Raw genomic sequence first — 18,089 nt, 5'->3', positions numbered from 1 at the left:
GCCCCTGGCCCTTTAAATGGCCGCCAAAGCCCTGCTGCCAGAGCCCCGGTAGCGGTGGCAGCCTGAGGTTCTGGTGGTGATTTAAAGGGCCCCAGGGATTTAAAGGCCCTGCCTCTTCCGGTTGAGGCCCCACCCCTGTGCCCAGGACTCTGGCTTACCGGTACATTCTTTAAGTTACTTTCACCCCAGTGACTGGGGTGAATATTTCTCATCACACTGTATGTCAAGCTCTGTCCTCTGGATTAATGGTTTCTTTATTTAAAAGTATTCTATATAACTTCAGAGGGGTAGCCGTGTTAGTCTGGATTTGTAAAAAGCAACAAAGAGTCCTGTGGCACCTTATAGACTAACAGATGTATTGGAGCATAAGCTTTCGTGGGTGAATACCCGTTACTCCAATACATCTGTTAGTCTATAAGGTGCCACAGGACTCTTTGTTGCTATATAACTTGTTATTGTGTTATCAAAACATTTCATAATGTCCCTTTAAGGTAGAGAAGTCTTCTTATCTCCATTTTATAGATGGGGAAATGGAGACACCACTTATGTAACCTGTCATTCAGGAAGCCTGTGGTAGAGATAGGAATAGAACTCAGATACCCTGCCTCCCAGTACTGTGCCTAAAGCACAATACAAACCTCCCTTTCTCAGCAGGATGAAGGTGGCTGCTATCTAGTGCACGCTGAGTCAGGCATGGTGACTCCTACTTTGAGAAAAATATGGCTACAAGTAGAAATGTAGGAAATGGGCAACATTTTCTGTGAAATTTAACATGTAGGTGATCAGTTTAATTTTAGAACTCTTGCATCTCAAAAATTTTGGTTTTGACAAAATAACTAGTTTGGTATCAAAAGCAGTGAGAATTAAAATTCCAGATCTGAAGCCCCCTTTTGGTGGACAAGTGTCCCCTTTCAGAGTTCAGAGTAGCAGCCGTGTTAGTCTGTATCCGCAAAAAGAAGAACAGGAGTACTTGTGGCACCTTAGAGACTAACAAATTTATTAGAGCATAAGCTTTCGTGGACTACAGCCCACTTCTTCGGATGCATTCAGGGTGAAAATTTAGAGACACATTGCAAATTGTTTTGGGTGAAATGGGCTGTAATTTGAGTTCATATATTTGAAACCTGTAATATTTTAATAGTTTCACCTTGCCTAGTGAATTTGAAACCCATCTAGAGCTCGACAGCCCCCTCCGCCGAATAACACAATTAAAACGGGTTGGGGATTAAATCCAGGAGCACATTAATATACTTAAAACCTCCATAAGCATCCATAGCTTTATGGGGACAGAGGAATTGCTTGATCGAATTATCTCCAGCAAGCGGATAGTTAATTCTGTCCAGGTACTTTCTTATCTCTCCTCCTCCCGCCCTGTCCTTCCTTGCTGTGCAACCAAACTCAGCATAGGGGTAAGTACATGCACCTCCACTGCAGAGGAGGGAGAAAGGGAGGAAGGCGGGCGCATCGCAACAGCTGTCATCCCTACCATCCTATCCTAACTCTCAGCCTCAACAGTTTGAGCCAATCAGGAAGGCGAAAGAAGGTAGGGGCGTCCCAAACGCTAGAGTGAATAAAATACTGAGGGTGGGGTGGGGTCGAGACCTTGACAGGCATATGTTTTACCCAATCACAGTCAGGATGTGCGGCGCGGAGGGCCAATGGGATGTGAGGATGGGCGCGGAGGGCAATGGGGCGGGACTGGTTGTTAGGGGCGGGAGGGGGCGGCCGCGCTGCTTGGTGGCGACCGGCGACCGAGGCGGCGCGGAAGGGAGGAGGCTCCGGGCGGCAGGTGAGAGCGGCAGGGCCTGAGAAACTGGGAGGGGCCGGTGGGCTCGGGGTGGGGAGCGGACTCCAAAGCCGGGAGGTGAGAAGGGGGGGGGCTGAGGGAGGCCCCGGGAAGGGGCAGGGGGTAAGGGTGCCCCGAGGACCGGGCGGGCGCTAAGGGCCGGACTCTGAGGCGGGTTGGCCAGAGTAGCTGGGGGGAGGTGAGGGCTCGAGCTCCCGAGGGAGAGCGGCGGGGTTGGCTTGAGAAACGGGGGGTGGCGCATAGGGTTGCGCTCCAGCGCAGGGGGTGAAGCGCCTGATCCTCGGGGGGGTGGGGATGAGCCTGAGGGAAGGGGGGGTCGAAGAGGGAGGGAACGAGAGTCCTGGGGAAAAAGAGGGGCGTTGAGACCCCTGGAGATAGGGAGGAAGTGGAGCGGGGTGGGCGGGCAGCCGCGGTCGCCGATTCCCAGGCACCAAACCCATCAGCTTATTTAGAAGAGTTACCCTGTTGGGAGTATTTTAACTTCCTGATTCACTCTCCTAAGGTTGCCTGGCACTTGGCTTTCTTTTAGGCCTGAGTTCTGCCCATCTCTAGGCTTTGTGAACGGGGCTCTCCAGCAAGATTTACCCAGGGGAGCGCCTCTTAGGGTTTGTACTTATGCCCTGGCTGCACTCAGTGTGTGGTGTTTGTGTGAAATGTTTTTGGATTCTGAGTTTTAGGACTTGGGACTCTGGAGGTCTAGGGTAGGGGGGAGAGAAAAGGCAAGTAACTTGGTTGTACTTGAATCTAGAGGAATACGTTGAGTTTTTTTTGTTTTGTTTTTTTACTCTCTCTCTCCCCTTTCCTCTTACTGTGGTTGTAAGAAGTGAGGTTGGAATATGCTTTGATAAATCTGAGATTTAAAATCTTCTAAACACTTCTGGTGAGAGCGATACAAAAATATTGGTGTGAGAGATGATGTAAAACTGACTAGATTTCAAAATGTGTGACTCCCCCTGTAAGGGAGAGCGTTGTTGTTGACTTCACCATTAACTCTTTTCTGCCACCTGTTTGCTTGCAAGTAATAAATAGGCTGCAAGATAGTGCAGAAGCAAGTACAGGGTATTTTTATTTTTCATGCAAAATGCAGCAGAAATTGAGGTACAAAGTGCGTAATATTTGTGATTTCTTAAGTACTCTATATTGAAATGAACACCATTTCCTGATGTAACTTTTGATTATTAACCAGTTAGCTACTGGAAACTTTAAGTCAAGGGTTGAATGCAGCTTCTGTTTTATGGAATTAATTTATTTTATCGTGGTATTAATGAAAGTGAACAGTCTTGAAGAATGAAAGGATAGGTCTCCCTAGCTACAGTTAACATGTCTTGCAGCAGCTGTCATCTAAAACTCTGCTAATCCTCAAGATTTATGTAACCTGCTCATTAATGTTTTATGAAACTGTAAGGGAGCTTCTGGTTATATTTCTTCTGTTTAATGTGTGCATTGTCGTGTTTTCCAAGGTTAATTTCAGTGTCTCTAATTCAGGCATCCAGTGTGGCAAATCTGTCATTAATTAACAATCTGGTTATAACAAATGGCTGCTTAAATGTTTTGTGGTCTTCCTGCCTTTACCCATGTTCTCATCAGCACAGAGACAGTTATAATGGGAGACACGTTCATACAGTCCAGCTTCAATATTGTTCTGGGTATTGCTTGTAGCATAAAATGTAAACTTAAATGGGTTAACCGACTTACTAGAGAAAAACAGCACTTTATTACTTTTCCCACTCAATATAGGTTATCCATTCCTTCATTAATTGGCCATTCTTTGTGGAAACTCTCAAAAAAGCATTTGAATGATATCAAATCATGTGAACAAAATTTAAACATAAGTTGAATTAGGAGTGTGAGATCAATCATCCTTGCTGATTATCCTTAAACAGTTTTGCTTATCTCCTCCTACAATGAACTTCATTAATCTATAACTGAATAAAATAGTGGCTTTTAGGCATCAGTGAAACCTCTGATTTGCAGAACAATGCTGTAATAAAACTCAAAGATCACATAACAAAGAATGCTTTTTCAGGTATTTAAGTAAGAAATACAATTAGCATCAAGCACTTAAACCTGTTCATATTGGCAGTTCCTGCACAAAATACATTTTTCACATTGAGTTTTATTTTCTGAACTCTTAGGCCTGGTCTATGCCTAACACTTAAGTCGACCTAGCCACATTGCTCAGGATTGTGGATAATTTCACACCCTGTGTGATGCAGTTAGGTTGACCTAACCCTCAGTGTTAACATTTGTCTATACTGTGGCTGGGAGCATGCCTCCTAGCCTGGGTAGAAAGACTTTCGCTAGCTCTGTTTGCTATTTTTAGCACTGTAGCTCAGTGTGGACATGGTGGCAGAGATAATCCATGAGCTTGCTCTGCTTGAGCTAGTGCTCTAAAAATAGCTCTGTGGATGTTGCCTGCAGAAGCTAGCTAGCCACCTGATTACAGACCCAGGGGGTTGGGTGCTCTTGTACTCTGGTTGCTAGCCTGGGCTGCAATGTCTATGCTTTTTTTTTTTTTTAGCATATTAGCTTGACCTTTAGACTATTTTTCTTTCCCATCTCTTTTCAAGTTAAATGAGGAAAATGAAGGTGCATCTAAACTAGAAAGTGTGTTGTCCTGTTTTCTAGTAATGGGGTAAACAGCATAGCTTTTTGCCACTATGTCTCTCAAAGGTTTTCATGGTACTATGGTAGCAGTTGCCAACCCCAGGCATTCAAAAATCACATCTGCCCCCTCTCCCCCCAAATCTTAAGACTGAAATGGTAAATGTTGATATGCCTTCTGGTTTCTGAGCCTTTGGGATTCACTCAAGTTATGTTTTCAGGCTCTTCTCTACAGCTATGAGGGCTAGAATTCTTTTTAACAAAAGCTGAAATTCTTGTATAATCACTTGCATTGTGGAGCTAGGGCCTTAAAAACACTCAATGTTCTGAGCCTTGTGATAAAACTACAAGAATTGGCAACACTGTGATGGTAAGATCTCTTGAATCTTGCATACAGTTGTTCTCATTCCATTTCCAGCACTGATGCAGTACTGGAAAACCAGTACTTTCCTAATGTAGACAAAGCCTTAATATAGTCTTCTGCCTTTTTGAAAAAATAGGTTTGCAGAACGTCTGAAGTTCATTTTCAGTCTTCCGTGAAAATCCAATCAGTTGAAAAAGGACTCAAGTAAAGTATTTTGGACTATCCCTTTAAATGTAGTAAGTTGTCTTTGGGCACAGCCTTTGGCCCAGGCAGGTAACAGCCATGTCCATGCTAGGGGGAAAAAAAGTATTTGTGTTAGCTTGTGTAGGTAAATTCTAGGGTTTACCTTGACATTCTAACATTGAAACTATAACTGCTTTGTCTGCTAGGATCTTAATGTTTGGTAAAGACAAGACCAATATGTTTGATAAAACTAATTCCACAGTGCATCGGGGACCACTTTAGGGCTGAAACTTTTGCAGTAGAGACAGCAGATGTTAATTAGAAAAGATTTTTCTTCCAATTTTAACTTCTGAATTTTGCTTTGATTTTCAGCATGAGACACAGCCCTGTTTACTTGAATTGATTCAGAGTTTGTTCTGATAAGTTACTAACACTTGTGAGGTTTCTAGGGGTCATCTGGCATTTCATGGAATCTGGAGAAGCTTGTAACTTTACAGGACTTTCACAGCATACTCTCTGATGTACTCCCTGTTTAGCAGACCTTTAAGTCCATGAAAACTTGAGTCAGCTGTCAATAATCTGGGAAAAGCTTTACATCTTTATTTTTTGTATTCATGTGCAAGTCAGCCTTTATCCTTAATATGTAACACACTAGAGAGTTCTGATGTCTTGGAGTTACCTTGTCTGCATACAGCTGATTCTGGGCAGTGACTTATGTCCACTCCCTCAGGCCCATTGTTTTGGAGCATTGTGATTAAAAAATGTCTGAGGAAGCAGTTTCTGTAGTGGAGGACAAATGCTCTGTACACCAACAACTGATTGGGGTTGCAAATGCCGCAGTCTAAATCCTCTTTCTTGTTGAAGGTATGGAGCCAAGCAGTTGTCTTCCCTGGACTCTAGAGAGGAAACAAACCTTAGTTATTCTAGAGCAGTGGTTCTCAATCAGGGGTATGCATACCCCTGGGGTTACGCAGAGGTCTTCCAGGGGGTACATCAACTCAATTTCATACAGACAGTGACCTGTTTATGCTGCTCTATATACAGTACTATACTCTGAAATGGAAGTACAATATTTATATTCCAGTTGTTTTATTTTATAATTGTATGGTAAAAATGAGAAAGTAAGCAATTTTTCAGTAATAGCGTGCTGTGGCACTTTTGTATTTTTAGGTCTGATTTTGTAAGCAAGTAGTTTTTAAGTGAGGTGAAACTTGGGGTATGCAAGACAAATCAGCCTCTTGAAAGGGGTACAGTAGTATGGAAAAGTTGAGAGTCACTGTTCTAGAGTATTAAATCTAGGGCATTTCTGGAAAACTGTTTTGGATCCAACTTCAAGGTCAAATTCACCAGTCTTCAGATTACCAGGTGAAATCTAAGGCTACGTCCTACGGGGGGGTGGGAGGGTCGATTTAAGATATGCAAATTCAGCTACGCGAATAGCGTAGCTGAATTCGATGTATCTGAGCCGACTTACCCCGCTGTGAGGACGGCGTCAAATCGACCTCTGCAGCTCCCCCGTCGACGGCGCTTATTCCTACCTGCGCTGGTGGAGTACAAGCGTCGATTCGGGGATCGATTGTCGCGTCCCGACGAGACGCGATAATTCGATCCCCGAGAGATCGATTTCTACCCGCTGATTCAGGCGGGTAGTGAAGACGTAGCCCAAGTAATTTCAAATCTTAGCCTAAAAGTTTATCTGCAAAAAGATATAAAACAGCTCAGAATTGTTCATGGGAAGCATACCTTTTCTTGAAGAATTAAAGTGGGAATTTTTGGTGTGTTGGGTCCTAAACACAGCCCTTCTCTGTTCACTAATCTGTATTGGTCTGTATGCCAAGAGAATCTATTAAACAGAGCTGTTTTTGTATAATATCCAATTATCTTGGGCTTCTGTGCCAGCTGCAGATCTAGAAACCACAAACGACATCATCAGGCAGAAATTCTATATTGATGGACTGGGCCAGAAGCAATTTCTAGCACATCAGCTAATTATGACCTCAACTCAATCACTTTTCCTAGTCAAAACAAACTAAGAGTAGAAAGGGGGTGGGCGGAGAGAAATGATGCTTTAAAAAAAAATTAAACAATTTAACACCTTTAAGACTGTTCATCAAGTTAGCCTTGGTTCCATGCTAGGCAGATAACTCTTTTAAAAATTCCATTTCCCCATATCCACACAGACCCTGAGAGGTTTTGACTTCTAAAGGTTACATGTCAAATCCAGAGCAGAGATGGGTCTGGAACCCAGCTTTTCTCATTCTCTATGCCTAATCAATGATACTGCCTGTTTACACTTGAAAACAAAGCTGTGTTTTTCAACCTTTTTTGTGTTTGTGGACCCCTAAAATTTTTGAATGCAGGTGTGGACCCCTTTGGAAATCTTAGACATAGCATCTAGCTACAGAAGCACAGCTGCAGTGCTTCTGAGTACGCATTACCTATGCCAATGGAGGGGGTTCTCCTCCTGGCGCAGGTAATCCGTCTCCCTGAGAGGCTGTAGCTAGGTCAATGGAAGAATTCTTCCATTGACCTAGCACTGTTTACACTAGCGGGTTAGGTCAGTTTAATTACGTCACTTGGGTGTGGATTTTTTGTGCTCCTGAATGATATAGCAGGGTCAACCTAACTTTAGTGTAGACAGGCCTGAGTCTTTCCAGTAACAGCTGACAACTTGTAGCTCTGGCTAACCTAGATGCTAAGTGAATTTCTTTAGGAGTTGTTTTCCTGAGATCAGAGGGAAGATTGCCTTTGCAGACCGGCTTTCTTCCGTCCATTTAAAAAGTAAAATTTTGTGTTGCGGCGTATGAAATTCCTCTCTTCCCACTACAAAGGAATGATACAAAATCGCCTCTTGTTGCACAACTGGTGAGTTGGTTCTGTTTTTGTTAAAAGCTGCAATAGAAACATGAGCTCGAGGGTACTTTCCTGTTTTACTTCTGTACCGATTTAATTCTTGATAATATTACTTTTTCCTCACGATCTTCAAAAAAAGTTAAGTCCCTCGTAGTTGTCTAGCTGTACAGTTTTGTAACTTTTGTTTTGGACTTTTCTGATATTTGAGCTTAGTATCATTAGAATATGTAGGTGAAGCATGTGGCTTGCCAAGTAAGAAACAACTTCCTCAGATCAGGTTGCTGTTGACTTTTTGCTACACTCCTCCCTCCTTCACTTTTGTTCCTCAGAAAGAGCTTGAACGAAGTTCTGTGGAAAATCACTAAATCAACTGATTCTTTTTCCTCATGCAAACATGGTTGGTATGTAGTTGACTTGTACTGACTTCTGTGGTTTTGTGGCTGTAGGGTTCAGTATTTCTCAAGTAAGGTATTTTTTGGGAGGGGAGGAGGTTGGGTTTGTGGGTTTGCTCACTTTCCTTAACTTTGATTTAAAATCCTTTTGAATCGCTTTGATGAGCAATATCTTTGGTGTGTTATCATTATATGAGGGTAGATGAGTAGGTTTCCTTTTGCTGAGTTGACATGTTTTATGGTTAACTTGTAAGTCTGCTTTACAAGACTTTCTGTTCTCTTATCTATTTTTAATTTGTGAGAAGATGTGACAAATGACTTTACTAAACATCAGTAAGTATGTTGTAGAGGTAAGTACTTTAGAGATAATTTACTTCGTTTGTATAGTATGGGGGTATGACTAGTATTTTAGGTTAGAATTCTGTTCACATTTCTTGTTTCAAAATATGTGTACAGAAACTTGCATCTGTGTTTTATGCAGGTAACCATCTGACACACCCAGGGATGAGTTTAGAGACCAAAAATGAACACATACTTGAATTCCATATGGTTCTGTAGTTAGTTGTCTAATGACTTATGAGCTGTGTTTGAGTTTAAGCCTCAGTATATGATCAGAATGTACATATTTGGATCATAAATACCACTATTTGAAGTAAGTCAGTGACTAAAGCATTGCCTTTTGCTGTTCTTGTTCTAGCAAATGTTTAAGTACTGGATTTTTTTTTGTTTAAATTATTTGTTAGAATTATTTTTTCCTACTGTACAGGTAGTTTCTTTAGTTTGTTTACATGCTGTCATTGTACCTTTTCATAAATTGGCATCTTCAGAAACAATGATTTGTCCTGTGAACTCCAACTGTATTTAGAGCACTCTTACTTCATCCACTTAAACTCTGGTTTTTATATTTTTAACAACATATTTATTTAGAAGCTTTTAACAGGTTGCAAATCACTTCCAAGTAAAAGGCTTTGGTTGACAATTTTTTTTAAGAGAAACATTGTGCAGTAATATACCGTAATCAAATATTTCTGCTTAACATGGTGGTGTTATATTACAGCATGCTATCCAGGACACATTTCTGTTAATTTTATTAAGTTGAGTGAAACTACTGACTCTGCTTATATTTACTAAACCAGGTGTGTCTATCAATATTTTAAAAATGGACAGGTATGCTTTTTTTTAGGTGAATGTCTGAGTACTGAATAAATAATTCTTTTCTTGGGTGTACCCACTTCCACTAGGAAGCCCCAGGAAGATTACCAAAGGATGCTTTGTTGTGATATCCCACAGTCTGTAATATCTGGTACAAACCACATCAGTACTCTGGTCATGTCCACTATATATGCATAAAATCATCTTTTACCAGAGTTTCTTCAGCATTTATTCCCATTCCTCTTGGAGTAATTTGTCTATCCAAACCACTTCCCTACATTGTCATTCATATGGAAATTTTTTTGTTAGGAAAGTTGTCTGCAAAGATGGATATAAATTAGTTATTTTTTGTGTTGTAATCATCCAGAAGTCATCACTTTTATTAAAGTTAAATTTAATACATAAAAGAACTTTCCTAGAGAAGTTGAGAAATGTAGTGCCTAACTTGAAGGTACTGGTACCATGAGAGAGTGGGCCAGTTAAAGTTAGTTTTGCTATCTAAATAAGTTAGAAAAGTCTATTTGAACAGGTGGCCAACCGTATGTATTCCAAGACTCTCCCAGGCCTTAACATTCTGATTTTTATTTCTATATGCTTATGGGTTTATCTTAATGGAACTATGATCATATTAATTAAAAATTGTTGGATTCAGGTAAACATCCTGAACAGTCATCTCTAACAGGCCTAATTTTCTTCAGCACTTTCATACTTGATCAGATCAAGTACTCTCCGTCTGTATACACTTTGGTGTTTGTTAAAACTGAAATTGGAACCTACAATATGTAATTGGTAAATACAGGTAATATTATAAAGGAAAACTGGAATAACTGAGTACAGCATAGCAGCTCTAGATTAAATATATTGCCAGAATTGAGTATGTATGAGGCCAGGCCCTGATCTGACTTTGGGCCTTTAGGCGCCATGGCAATGTGTAAATCAGTGGTTCTCAAGCTTTTGTACTGGTGACCCTTTTCACAGAGCAAGCCTCCGAGTGCGACCCCCCCCCCCCATAAATTAAAAACACTTTTTTTCTCTATTTAACACCATTATAAATGCTGGAGGCAAAGCGGGGTTTGGGGTGGAAGCTGATAGCTTGCGACCCCCCATGTAATAACCTTGCGACTCCCTGAGGGGTCCCGACCCCCAGTTTGAGAACTGCTGGTGTAAATAGTCTATATTGAATGGGTTAATGGGAAGTTCAGACTATTCCTAGTTAAACTGAGGTACCAGTGTAAACCCACCTAAAATGTAAGGCATATCTTGCAGATATACATGTTGAGATCATAGGCAAATAGTGCATCATGAGAATTCTTCAGTTTTGCTCTTTGCATTTGAGCAGCGTCAACACTTCACCATGGATCCAGCTGTAGTAAAGAAAACTCCAGAGATTGTCTGTGGGTTATGGTGTCCAGGTAATGAAAGGTCACTAGAATTTCTTTCAGTACCAAGACTCAAAATTACCCAAGGCAGTCCAAGGAAAAATATCTATGCAAAGTAAAAGGTGATAAGATTAGTTTGGTAGAAATTTATTTTAGGTGAAATGGTGTGTTTTTTTTTTTCTTTTTTCTTTTTAAATATTTACAATGTAAACTCTCTCAAGTAGGGAATGTGTCTATCTACTGTATAAATGCATAATGCTACAGAAATATTTTTAACTTAAAAATGCAAAGTCTGATTCTCAGAAATGACACTTGCTTTTTGAAAACTATTTTTAGATAAAGTTATTGACATAGACATGATTGAACTTCATGACAGTGTCCTCACATGACAGCACACTGTCAGAAAATTAATTTAAAACACATTAATTATATTAAAATACTGCTTGTATTCCACTACTCTGTGGATAACTGAATCTTGCTTCTGTGGATATGACACTTACATGCAAGAGAAAAGGTTTTCAAGTAATCAGGATCCAGATAGACAAGACACTAATGGCTTATCTACACTAGTGTACTTCGCCCATGCTGAAAAATGTAGCATAGTTTATATCTGCCTTTAGTTTGTTTAAATGCCATGTTTTTTAAAAGTAGGAGACAATGCAATAAATATGATTTCAAAGAAAGCAGTATTTTTGTGTTTGGTTCAGATAAATCAAACTGAGTCTGTTCCACATAAATGATGCATGAAAATGCTGATCTATCAGAACTGTGTTGGTGCTGTAGAACTCAGTCCTACCTACTTTCCTAGACCCTCAGTGTGTCTGTGTGATCCCATCACTATAATATCTGAATGCCTCACAAATACTTATCAGTCTAACCACCCAAAATCCGTGTGAACTAAAAGTATTCTCAGTTTTACAGATGGTTAAGATGTGTGCACAGAGATTAAGAGACATGGCCAAGGTTACACAGTCTTCAACAGAACCAGGGACTGAACCTTGATCTCTTGAGTGTTTGCCTTAACCATAAGACTATTTTTTGTCTCCTGGTTGGCCTTGCTAGGGCTTGAATTACAAAAGTATAATTTCTGTGTCTGTGAAAGAGATGAGAATGTTACTTTACATATGAGAGAAGGAAGATAAACCAAGAGGTGGGGGAAAGGGAGGGAGTTTCTAAATTGCAGAGAGCTATTTGGGTCTGTTTGTGTCTCCTACTCACAGGAATTAGAACCATCAGGTGAGACAATCTCAGAAACTTGTGCCTGTGCTTTGCGCTTCCTGCAGTTTACAAACCTGTCTGGGCCACTCAAGTCCACGGAAGAGGTAGGAAACTCTTGGTCTCTAACTTATTAGATGTAGCCCTACTTCCACCTTTGCTTAGCCTCATTAAATGTGTTGAGTATTTCATGAGTTATAGACCTACCCCATTTGACCTGGTTATTATTATCTTAGCTCTGTGGAAAGGAATATAGAATCCTGGTTACTGCTAGGGATGTAAATGTTATTTAAAAGTTAACCGTTTAAACAATTACAAAACATTTTGTTAAACAGTTAATCGATTGCTGGGGCTGCTCCGGCCGGCACAGCTGGGGCTGCTCCGGCCGGCACAGCTGGGGCTGCTCCGGCCGGCACAGCTGGGGCTGCTCCGGCCGGCACAGCTGGGGCTGCTCCGGCCGGCACAGCTGGGGCTGCTCCGGCCGGCACAGCTGGGGCTGCTCCGGCCGGCACAGCTGGGGCTGCTCCGGCCGGCACAGCTGGGGCTGCTCCGGCCGGCACAGCTGGGGCTGCTCCGGCCGGCACAGCTGGGGCTGCTCCGGCCGGCACAGCTGGGGCTGCTCCGGCCGGCACAGCTGGGGCTGCTCCGGCCGGCACAGCTGGGGCTGCTCCGGCCGGCACAGCTGGGGCTGCTCCGGCCGGCACAGCTGGGGCTGCTCCGGCCGGCACAGCTGGGGCTGCTCCGGCCGGCACAGCTGGGGCTGCTCCGGCCGGCACAGCTGGGGCTGCTCCGGCCGGCACAGCTGGGGCTGCTCCGGCCGGCACAGCTGGGGCTGCTCCGGCCGGCACAGCTGGGGCTGCTCCGGCCGGCACAGCTGGGGCTGCTCCGGCCGGCACAGCTGGGGCTGCTCCGGCCGGCACAGCTGGGGCTGCTCCGGCCGGCACAGCTGGGGCTGCTCCGGCCGGCACAGCTGGGGCTGCTCCGGCCGGCACAGCTGGGGGTTAATCAGTAAGACTAATGCTTACTGTTTAACATTTTACATCCCTAGTTACTATATGGCTTCTTAGTCTGAGTCAAAATGGTCAAAGGCAGACTTTCGTTTAGGAGAATGGCAAAGCTCTGAATATCTTTTTAGGACCTCTCCCAGAAAAACAGCACGTACAAAAGGGTCACTACACTTACAGGTGCCTTCCAATAACCTATCTAAAGGCCAGGCCTGTAACTTTTTAACAGTCTGGAATTTTCTAGTTTTTTCACTTCTGGAGAATATGCACCTGAATCATCTTTTCTTCTGTCATGGCAGCTGATAGAATCACCTGTTAAAGGGGTCTCTGGAACATGACTTATGTATAGTGAATATAGATACCAGTCTGTCATGGGGACAGGTTCAAGTTGTCTAATTCTACAAGGAAAAAAAAATCCTTTTGGAGATAAGGATGTACATAAGTTAATCAGAATTTGGGGTTGAGGGGGGGATGCTTTAGCCTTAAGAGTCCTTGGTAGAGTAGACAGTTCTTTAGTTTCCCTGTCTGAACAAAAGTGGGCTGCCCAGCCTATTCTACACAACTGGATCAATTTTCTCTTTCTCTGTCAGAGAAAATTGTTGTTATGAAGACTAATGATTGTGCAGGTGTAACAATGCCTGTATGATCTTCTGCTTGAACTGAAAGGACCAGGCCTATTGGTTCAAAGGTGGTAAAGACTGGCAAAGGTGGCAAAGCTCTAATATGTTCTAGCCACTAGAGCAGCATTTCTCAAACGTGGCCATCAGCAGATTTTTGTGTGTGGCCATCACAGCCTCCAAAGTGCCCCCAAAATTGCTGAGACATCAAGTATTAAAGTTGCCTTGTAAATGCCATAAATCGTAATGCGCACTCATTCTCTTCTAAGTATTCTGGTACAGTGCAGGCAGAACTGAACTACATTGACTTTCTTTCAAGTCACAGAGCATATTCATTGGCTAATTACTGTTTACATCTTGTACTACTGTAGCTCCGTAGGCTACTACTGTAGCTCCGTAGGCAACTACTGGCCAACATCATTGTTGGCAAGATCACTGCATGATGTTTGCGTAGGTAGAGATTTGTTTGTGGTATTAGGTGAGAGAGTTAAAAACATGAATGGATATCAGAAAGTTTTTCCAAAATATCAGTACCAGAAAATGACCCTGAATGTGATACAGAGACTGTCCCAGAGGGAGCCGCCTGCTGCTAAGAAAGCAGAACATGGCAAGAAGAAAAACAAACATTTCAGGATGAGTGGAAACTGCAGTTTTGTGGTTCTGAAGCCATCCGATTCAGTTTCCGAGTAAGTTACAGTGTGCACTGTTTGTAAGAAATTAATCAAATTAAAATTTACACAATGCAATGTCCTTATAGCATTCATACAGGGGAAGTTGCACAAAATTACTACGGTAAGTTTTAGAGGCACAAGCTGTTAAATGATGCAAAAACAGTTTGAAAGACGACGATGGCTCAGATTTTTGATTAAAGTGGATCATATACAAATGGCTACTTTTAAAGTTGCACTACTTTTGGGGAAAGCAAGGAAACCATTCAGCAACGAAGAATTTGTGAAGAAAATTGTCCTGGCCATACAACCAGAAAATATGCTTGTAGAGAGATACCACTGAGCAATAACACATTACAGAGGGAGCACAAGAGATCTGGTGAATCTTCTACAAAAGGAAATAGCTGAAAAAGTCTGAGAGCCCTTTCTACAGCCTGTGCTTGGATGAGGGCCTTGATGTCACGAGGAATCCCAAGATAATTGTATGCGCTCTCTTTTTTCACTATGATTGCCATTGTTTTTCTGATGGTGTTTTATGTCAGTTGAATCTCAGTGATAGGCCAACTGGCAAACGCATTTTTCAGGCGAGAATGGAGGAGTGCCCCCATTCACTTTGACAATCTGTGCATCTTGAGAGCTGCTGGGGCAGTGGTTTTGCAAGGTACATGAGTAGGGGTGCCGAACTGCTTCCAAGAAAGCTCAAACGTTTTTTGTTATACTGTTTTGCTCACCAAGAAGTACTTGCCAGCAAGGCTTCAATGAAAAGTACTAATGAGGTTGAATCCGTAGTGAAAAAGTGCATCAATGGTGTCAAAGCCAGCAGTGTCAGTAAAGGGAGATACAAAACTGGCTGCAAGATGCAAGGTGCTGCTGCATTATTCCAATCTGCTGCCTTAATTTTAATGACCGTGTACAGAGGCTATTGGAGCTCCAGGAAGAGCTCGTTGAGGTTTTTGAACACAGTTTCACTGGAACTGTCCCAAAAGCTGCAAGATCCAGAAGTACATGGTTGTGTGCTTCTTTTGAAACAGTTTCTACCAAAACTTGCTTCCTTGAGTCTGGAGCTTCAGAAACCTCAGCAAACGATATTTGACAGTATTGAAATAATTAATACATTCAGAATGACAATTGCTGACATTGTCCCGTATCTATGAGAGGAACAGGACTTTTCATTTTTTTTTACAAGCTTGGTCAGTTTCTCAGCTGTCAGGATGAGAATGTGTAGCGAAAGGTCATCTTAGCTCTAACCGAATACCTGACTATCCTCTCAGAGGATCTTGAAAATAGTTTCAGTGAGAGAAACTCTTTCCTTCAGTACCCCTTTGTGACCAACCCATTCAGCGATTCTGGTTCAGGTTTTTTGGCTGCAAACAAGCTGCCTTGCAAGACAGATTAGCTTCCTTTGACTCTTTGGATTTAAGCAATCTCAGATACCTCATGCTGCCAAATGCACAATGATGCAAGAATGAAAACATACTTCAGAGCTCCTCTACTGTAACACCAGGCTGAATGGAGTAATGTGTACCTGTTTGAGGACACCCACAAACCCCTAGCTAAAGTTGCTTTTCTTTTCTTGTGCCTGTTTTCTGGTACTTACAACTCCTGCATTAGAGGACAAAGAGCTACCATGTTTTAGCATGGGATGCACAGGGAAATCAAATCACGGATACTACACAAATCTCAACTTCACTTTTGAAAATGATAAAACTAAAAATGTGGGTGTTCAAGTGTTCTTTGAGAATTTTTTTCTATTTGTAATATCAAGGATGCCTAATGGGACATGCATGGGTTTGAACACTAGAAATAGGTGTTGTTTTGGAGCATATTCCCCCCCCTCCCACATGCTCCCTATGAGTGTGACACTTGCTAGATTTCCTTTGTTAGCAGGACAGCTTTGTATGAATAATTCTCTCTTCCCAAAGCCCCCTTATGGGGACCCAGGGAATAAAGATAATCTTCCGCCATGCCCCTTGAAATCCCATAGATGCTCCTTGTACCCAAGAGTAATTTTCTCTTGCCATTCCCCCAAGTACCTTCTGCCAGTTCTTAATTCCTTGTAAACAAAGCTGGGAGTGAAGACTTGCTATTGTTTCTGTACTCTTACTGAGTCTGGCTGCTGTCCAGATCTGGAGAAGGGTACTACCAGACTATGTTGTTAACACTGCTTTGCCAGCTGAGTGGAGGGGTCAGGAGAAATCAAGGCTCTGCTGTACCCTGGCTTTATTTTCCCCCTAATTGGTTGGACACCTGTCTGATCTTGCTCCTTTCTCTGGCTTCTGTGGGGATATAAGGCTTGATGTACACCTAAAAATTAGATCAACCTAGGCAGGTTAAATCACTAGTCAGGAAGACTCGATTTAATCATGGATTTCTACATAAAAGTGCATTCTTGTTTGTTGTTATAATCTTAATACATATTCTTCACAACTTAGAGATAGATGTAGGTTTCATTTTTAGAAGGTACACACTATACATTTTTAAACAGTGATTTATTTTGAAAACTTTTCAGATTAGCTTTACAGCTATATCAGAAAATGAATGAATGTTTGGTTATTTCATTTATCAACGGTAATTGAAGATAGTTCACCTCCCAATGACTTCATAAATATCTCCAATTCAATAGATTAATCATTAATATTTGGAGGATTTTCTTGCCATGCTGTATTAGGAGGAGAACATCACCAGACAGACATTTAAATTGTTTTATTTAACTAAAACAACAACGTTATGTATTCTGGATTTTTTTCTTCAACAGCAAACATATAATATAACAAAACAAGCATATTAATTTTTGGAATTTAGTTAAACATTGAAGTTTTTTAAAATCCGGTTTGTTTGTTAAAATTGTTTTTAACTAAAATAGTTAAATGAAATATTAAAAAAACAAAATAAAAATTAAATCAACTATGTCAGCCAGGTCAACATGAGAAACTTAAAATATTGGCTTCTGCAGCTAACTCAGTCGTCTTCACCTTCATTTTCCTGTTTGTTCATAATCTGAAAAAGAGAAACAAGTTTTCCTGCTTTTTCGGGTCCCAACCGATTTCTCATGGAATGAATTAGTCCAAAGGAAGAAAATATTCTTTCTACACCGGCAGAAGAAGCTACTGCTGTTAAAAGTGAGATTGTCACTTCAACAGTCTCTGAATCCAAGTGCTTAAGTGACTTCCACCAGTTCACTGGTGTGACTTTCTTTAAAACATCATCAGCAAACATATATGAAGTTTATTATAGTTGGCATTATGGAGGGATGATTGCTGGATGTCCATGTCATAGCCAACTCCTCTTCTTCAGCAGTTAAGGTTTGACCCTGGTACTAAGTATTGAGAATATTTGCAAGAAAATGAGCTGGAGATAGTGCTTGTCCCATTCATGTTTTTAATGCTTGTAATTTAACTCTGTGATTACATATTTTTCTTTTTAAGATCTCACTCAGTTCCTTCCAAATTTCAACAGCATCAGCAATAAAACAGCATTTTGCACTCATGCCTGTCTTACCCAAAGGTAGAGGAACTTCATTAAAATATTCCCAAACTGGGTCTCTTTTTCCCTTTTAGTGAGAGAATAGTATAGTAGATCTCAAATCAATGAAGGCTACATTCAGAAAGACCTCAAGACTTCTGGAATATGCTGCTCACACAGTTTCACTTTTGTTTCTACTGCCTGTCCCTCCCTTCTCACATTTGTCTCCAGACTTCTTCTCCTTGTCCAGATCTATTCCGTCCCCAACAATCTTCTATTCATTGAACTTTTTGAAACGTTGCCCTTTTAGAGAGAGGTCAGGGATTGACTCTGTGTACACAAATTTACAGAGGGACAATAGGGTTGAGGTCCGTTATTTCTTGCCTCCT

General features: G+C 41.7%; 1 protein-coding gene across 19 annotated transcripts in view; it reads left to right on the top strand.

The window, feature by feature from the left end:
* The first annotated feature begins 1,691 nt into the window (after nt 1-1,691).
* NUMB (NUMB endocytic adaptor protein) overlaps nt 1,692-18,089 on the top strand; it is a 126,563-nt gene continuing 110,165 nt past the window's right edge. For 6 of the 19 annotated variants that reach the window (XM_024106606.3, XM_024106603.3, XM_024106605.3 and 3 more), the window contains exons 1-2: nt 1,692-1,789; nt 11,955-12,056. The gene's annotated coding sequence lies outside the window, so the exon portion shown is untranslated. Of the gene's footprint in view, nt 1,865-11,954; nt 12,057-18,089 lie in introns of those variants that run through there. The other 13 variants (XM_065592998.1, XM_065592992.1, XM_065592996.1 and 10 more) reach the window with 5 other exon arrangements.

The sequence above is a fragment of the Chrysemys picta genome, chromosome 4 (assembly GCF_011386835.1).
Source record: "Chrysemys picta bellii isolate R12L10 chromosome 4, ASM1138683v2, whole genome shotgun sequence".
Classification (NCBI taxonomy): Eukaryota; Metazoa; Chordata; order Testudines; family Emydidae; genus Chrysemys; species Chrysemys picta.
The sequence above is the reverse complement of the archived record's forward strand: the minus strand, read 5'-3'. Positions and strand labels throughout refer to the sequence as shown.